Genomic DNA, 5,314 nt, shown 5'->3' with positions numbered 1-5,314 from the left:
GGTGACCCCGGCGGCCCGCTCCGCGCCCACGCGCGCCCGGCGCCGCGCCCTGCGCCACGCCGCGCCGCGCCGCGGGCCCCGGCCGGCACTGCGCCCTCTACGAGGAAACTTGGGCGAGAGCAGGAAGCTGAGCGGCCCTCGGGGCTCCCGCCCCGGTCCCGCGCCTCCGCCCCGGGCCCCGCGCCGGCCGGCCCGCCGGGTTAATCATTGCTGGGAGCGGCCGCAGCGTGGAGCGCCAGGAGCGCGGCCGGCAGCGCGGACCCGGCGCAAACGGAGGGCGGGGGCGGGGCCGGGGGCGGGGCCGCGCCGAGGGGGCGGGGTTCGGGGCGGGGCGGAGCAGGGGCGGGCCCGGGGGGCGGAGCAGGGCAGGGGGCGGGGACGAGGCGGTGCCTCAGGCGAGGGGGCGTGTGCAGAGGCGGGGCCGGGAGGGGCGTGGCCACGTAGCGGGGACGGGGCCCCGCGCCTCGGTGGCCGCAGCCTCCCGACGCCCCCTTTGTGTGCCCTTCCGGGTCGTGCTTGGACCCCTCGTCTTCCGAGGGCCGCGTGTGCTCACAGGAAACCAACACCCGTGGGACGCACGACCCAACCCCAAGCGTCGGCCCTGAGCCGGCCACCGCGGCCACGCACACGCGCGGGCGCACACACACACGCACGCGCACACACACACACACACACACACACACACACACACAACGCTCCGACCAGACCCCCTTTGCCAATGCCTCGCCCAAAGTCACCACCGCCCTGCCATCCCTCCCCACAAAGGCTGTGCCCACACAGATCCCTCAAGACCCTGCCACGTGGACACAGACTCCTCCCAGGTTCTCACGAACACCTGGCGGAGATTTTCAGCCCCCTCGGGCTCCGTGGCCAGGACCCCACCCCACCGGGCCTGACTACCCTAATCGCCCTCTGGCCTGGCGGGGTTGCCAGGTTGGGGGCTGGGGGAGTCAGGAGTGGCCTCTCCAGGAAACCGGCAACGCTGTTGCTCCCCCGCCCCGTGGGTATCTGGGGTGGTGAAAACAAGTGGGTCCCCCAAGCCTCTGCGGCTGGGGAGAGGGACCCCAGTGAAGGGAGGGCACCGCCTCCGTGCTCCCCATGCTTTACACAGCACTTTTCGATGCTTGGTCTCAGGCCGGTCGCCCTCTGTGAGGCAGGAATTCTCGGTCTAGTTTTAATTTGTTTGAGTATAGTTGATGCAGAAGTAGCAACGCTTCGCCCCATTTCCCAGTTGAGGAGATGAGGCCCCAGGGGGTGAAATAACCTGCCCGACGTCATACAGTCAGCAAACGGCGAAGCCGGGCCAGGCCGGGTCTCCTAAGCACGCGGCACCGGCATGCGCCCCCCCCTACCTCCCCCCGCACCCCCAATCAAACAGGGCACGACCGCGTCGCTGCCCTCATCCTACATCCTGGGCCTTTCCTGGGGCCGTGCCCGTGCTGAGCAAGTTCTGGTGATACCACAACCCCTGCCCCATGTCTTTCCATAAGCGCTTCCTTTGTAAATCAGTGGGGAGAAAGGGGGGGCTGATCCTCAGAGGGGCTCAGCAGGTGAGGGATGCTCAGAGCCCCCCACCATGTTGTACAGAAGAGGGAACTGAGGCCCAGAGGCCACTGCGTCCCTTATGCCCGGTGTGCACATCTCCCGCTTCCCCTCGATGGCAGAACCCAGGCATCTTCCCCCTGTGCCCCCTGCACTCCCTGAGAAAGGGGTTCCTTCCATCCCATGGGTGGGGGCCAGCCAATTCAGTCTGATGCAGTGTCGAGACAGGAATCAGCCTGCAGGAGACAGCGACAGGGCCTGGCTCAGCCCCCAAAGCTGGGGCTCTTTCTGCCAAATGACCCGGATGACCCGGGCCGGATGGTGTGCCAAGGTCAGGCCAAGCAGTGGTTTCGAGGGCCAAGAAAGCCCCGTGTGAAGTGTGGGAGAACCTCGCAAGGGTACATTGCCCAGTTAAAATCAGTCGGCATTTCCTGAGCACCTGCTATTTGCCAGACATTACCCTCATCCTAGGGAGGCAGAGTCATGACCGACAGACTCCCTGGCCCTGAGCTCAAGATCCACGGAGTGGAGACTGGAGACCGTGGACCCCTGCAGAGCTCACCACCCCAGGCTGAGACCTGAATGACCTGGTGAGAAGTGACAGGCCAGGAGGGACTGAGCTTGCCCCTTCCTCCCCTGTACCCAGTCACATGGTCTCTCGCCCCTTTAGAAACACCTCTGGACCCTGTAGGCTCCCTCCACCCCCTCCGCTACCTCCCCAGGCCAGGAAGCAGACTCGTCTTCCAGTGCCAGCCATCCCCCCACTCCCTCTCCAGCTGCCTTCACCCCGGGTTAGGCTCTGGGGTTGCCCTCCGGTTATTTGGTGACTTTTCCGTCCTGTTGCCTGGAGCCAGGAGGGCAGGGACTGTAACACCTGGCTCAGCACTACGTTCGCAAGCCCAGCGCACAGTAGGGATGCAGGATGTATTTGGTTGAATGGAGTAACTACCAGTGGAGAAGAACCCTGACTCGTGCTGGCAGGCTGAAGGCGGGAGGGAGGCGGGCCCTTCTGGATGAGAAATTACAGGGGCAATGGGTGACATATGGGTAAGGGCAGCGCGTGTGGGAGGCAGGAGGAGGGGAGAAGAGGAGGGGCCGGGAGGGGGTCTCGGGAGCGGCGGTGGAGAGCAGGGCCCTGGGAGAAGTGGCCAGCCAGAAATCCCGGGGATGGCCCTTGAAAGCCATCCGGAGTCCCACAGCCCGTGTTCAGGAATTAGCTGTGGCTGTACCAGCCCCCGACAGGCTGCAGACCTTTGTAAAATCTGTCTACACCCAATAGCCCGGAGCAAGGGTGTGGTGACGAGTCAGGGGAAGGTGTGGCTGCCTTGGTGTCCTGGCAGGTGACTTACCCCCAGGATATGGGGGGTGGGGCTGGGGCTCCGAGGGGGGCAGCCAGCCCCCAGGGCTGGAACCTGAGGCACAGGCCAGGAGCAGACGAGGCCATCACAACCCCCCCAGAGAGGGGGGTTGCTGGGTGGCCCGAGTGTGTTCTGTGCAGCCCGCGGTGTGGGCAAGAGAAACAAAAAACAAAACTGAATGCAGCCAAGGTTTCACAATGGAGAGATTGACATAGAAACCCTGATTTCTGGCTCCCTGGGAAGCATCCGATGACCAGGCCTCCTGGGCCTGAGGCCCCACGTGATAGCTCGCGCTGAGAGCTGGCCCCGCGGGCGGGCGAAGGGGTTCTGGGCGCCCACCAGGCCCTCTGCTCACTTACGGGGTCTTCTAGGCCCGAAAAGCGGTCGGGGACTGAGCCACTGTATCGCAGGGGTGGCTCTGGGCAGGGCCCATCAGTGGCGAGACGCAGGGAAGGGAAGTGTTCTCCATCAAAGAGATTGGGAGACTGGGGCCCCAATCACGCGTCCCCAGGGCTGCCAGGGTAACCTTGCTCTGGGTCCATGCCAGGCCAGACGGCCCCAAACGCGCCCTCTCCTTGCCCGGGACCCGAGTTTCGTTCCACACTCCCACCTGCTAGTCGAGTGGGTATTGGGAGTTGGCACAAGGCACTGGTCACTAGGAGGGATCCCAGGACTTGGGAGGGAGCGGCCAGAACTGCGGGCCACCAGCCCTCCACCAAGTCCGGTGATTTCTAGGGCCTCAGTTTGCCCATCTGTAACACGGATGGGGTTGAGGATCAGGGGCCCTGTCCTCCGCCACTCCCTTTCCCCAAGCCTCCACTGGTGAGTTTGAGGGTCAGGGGAAACAAGAACCCATAAAGCACTTTAGAGGTCCTGTGCTCCCTGTGGACGTGGCCGGAGATGGTGACCCGGGTGTCTCTGATCCCTGAGGTATGACGGTGCTGAGGGGCTGGCCCAGAGGTTCTGTCATCACAGGTAAAGCACTGGGACCGGCAGTGACCTTCAGGACGGGCCTGGCACCTGCAGCCGGGCTCGTGGCATTGAAACTTTTCATGTCAGCATCTTTGGGGGCAGGGCCTGGGGCTTACTAATGAGCATCTGAGAGGACTCTCGTGTGCCCTGGGCTCTGCACACCCCTGAGCCTGGCTCAGCCCCTCATGCACAGATGGACAGTCTGACACCCAGAATGGACTGCGGGAAGTCAGTGCAGCTCTAGAAGCCAGGCCTCCAGGCTTCGAGTCCACCAGGGAGAGTTCTGGAGCTCCGGGGCACCAGCCTGTTCCTGTACGCCAACCCGAAGTGGGGACTCAGCCCGTCCCGAAGGGGCCGGGTCGGAAGGGGGCCCAGGGATGGGCAGAGAAGCAGGGCACGGGGACCGTCACCGTGGCTGTACCGCGGCGTCCAGGCTCATCCAGGCTGGAGAGTGGGGGTGGGGGGAGGCCCGTGCCCAAAGTCACAGTCAGCGAGTGGCCGAGCGGAAGCTGGAGCCGGGCCAGCTTGGGGGTGAGGGGGTGGACGGCCGCCAGCCCCGTCACTGTCACTGTCACCGTCACCGAAGCTGTCCTCAGCTGGCCTGCGCCTTGCCCACTCCCAGGCACTGCCTGCTCTGAGCGGGGGTGCTTCTGCCCCCCGGTGGCGAAGGCTGGTGCTCTCCAAAGCTGACTGGGAAAGTCCGTCCAGCACCCTGGGGTCTTGGACACCGGGCACGGCGAGCCGCGGGAGGAGTGCCGGCTCATCCCTCCCTTCTCGGGGACGGACAGGGATGGTGACACGCCTGCCCCACGAGGGGGTGAGGTGGGATGAGACAATTCAACTGTCACCACGGGTCGGTAATGGCCGCGTGGCACAAAGATTCCCGAGTCAGGGCCGCCTGTGATTAGGTTGGTCGTCTCTGACGGCTTTGCAACGCGCCGTTCTCAGTGACCCTCCCGAGGCCGGACAGCAGGCCGTCCTCCAAGGCAGGATGGGCGTCGGGCCCGTCAGGAGCGACACGTGTTATCTTTCATGAGTGGGGGGGGGGGCCTCACGGGGGTTCCCGCTTGCCAAGCCTGGGGTGCGTGGGTCCTGCCCTCAAGCCGCTCCAGAGGAAATGTCCCTCTGGTGGCCTTAGAGCCGGGCTCGACTATTATCACTCCCGTTTCACAGATGTGGAAACTGAGGCCGAGTGGGGTTAAGTTGCCTGCTCAGGGGTTGTCGGCTGGGAAGGTTTGGAGCTGGGATGCGGTGCCACTGGAGAGACGAAACCCACCTCCCCAGTGCTTTAATAAACACTGCAGACGCATTTATTGAACACCTACTACATGCCAGCCCCCGTTCGAGGCGAATACAGCAGGGGACAAGAAAGACGCGGTCTCTGCCATCATGGGGGGAGCTCCCGTCCTGTCCGACGTCTCCTAACATCTTCGTGTGCTCCT

Source organism: Lynx rufus, unplaced genomic scaffold (assembly GCF_022079265.1).
Source record: "Lynx rufus isolate CCGP_SWC_20201006 ecotype Redwood Valley unplaced genomic scaffold, mLynRuf1.p SCAF_7, whole genome shotgun sequence".
In the NCBI taxonomy this organism is placed as follows: domain Eukaryota; kingdom Metazoa; phylum Chordata; class Mammalia; order Carnivora; family Felidae; genus Lynx; species Lynx rufus.
Note: the sequence above shows the minus strand (reverse complement) of the source record.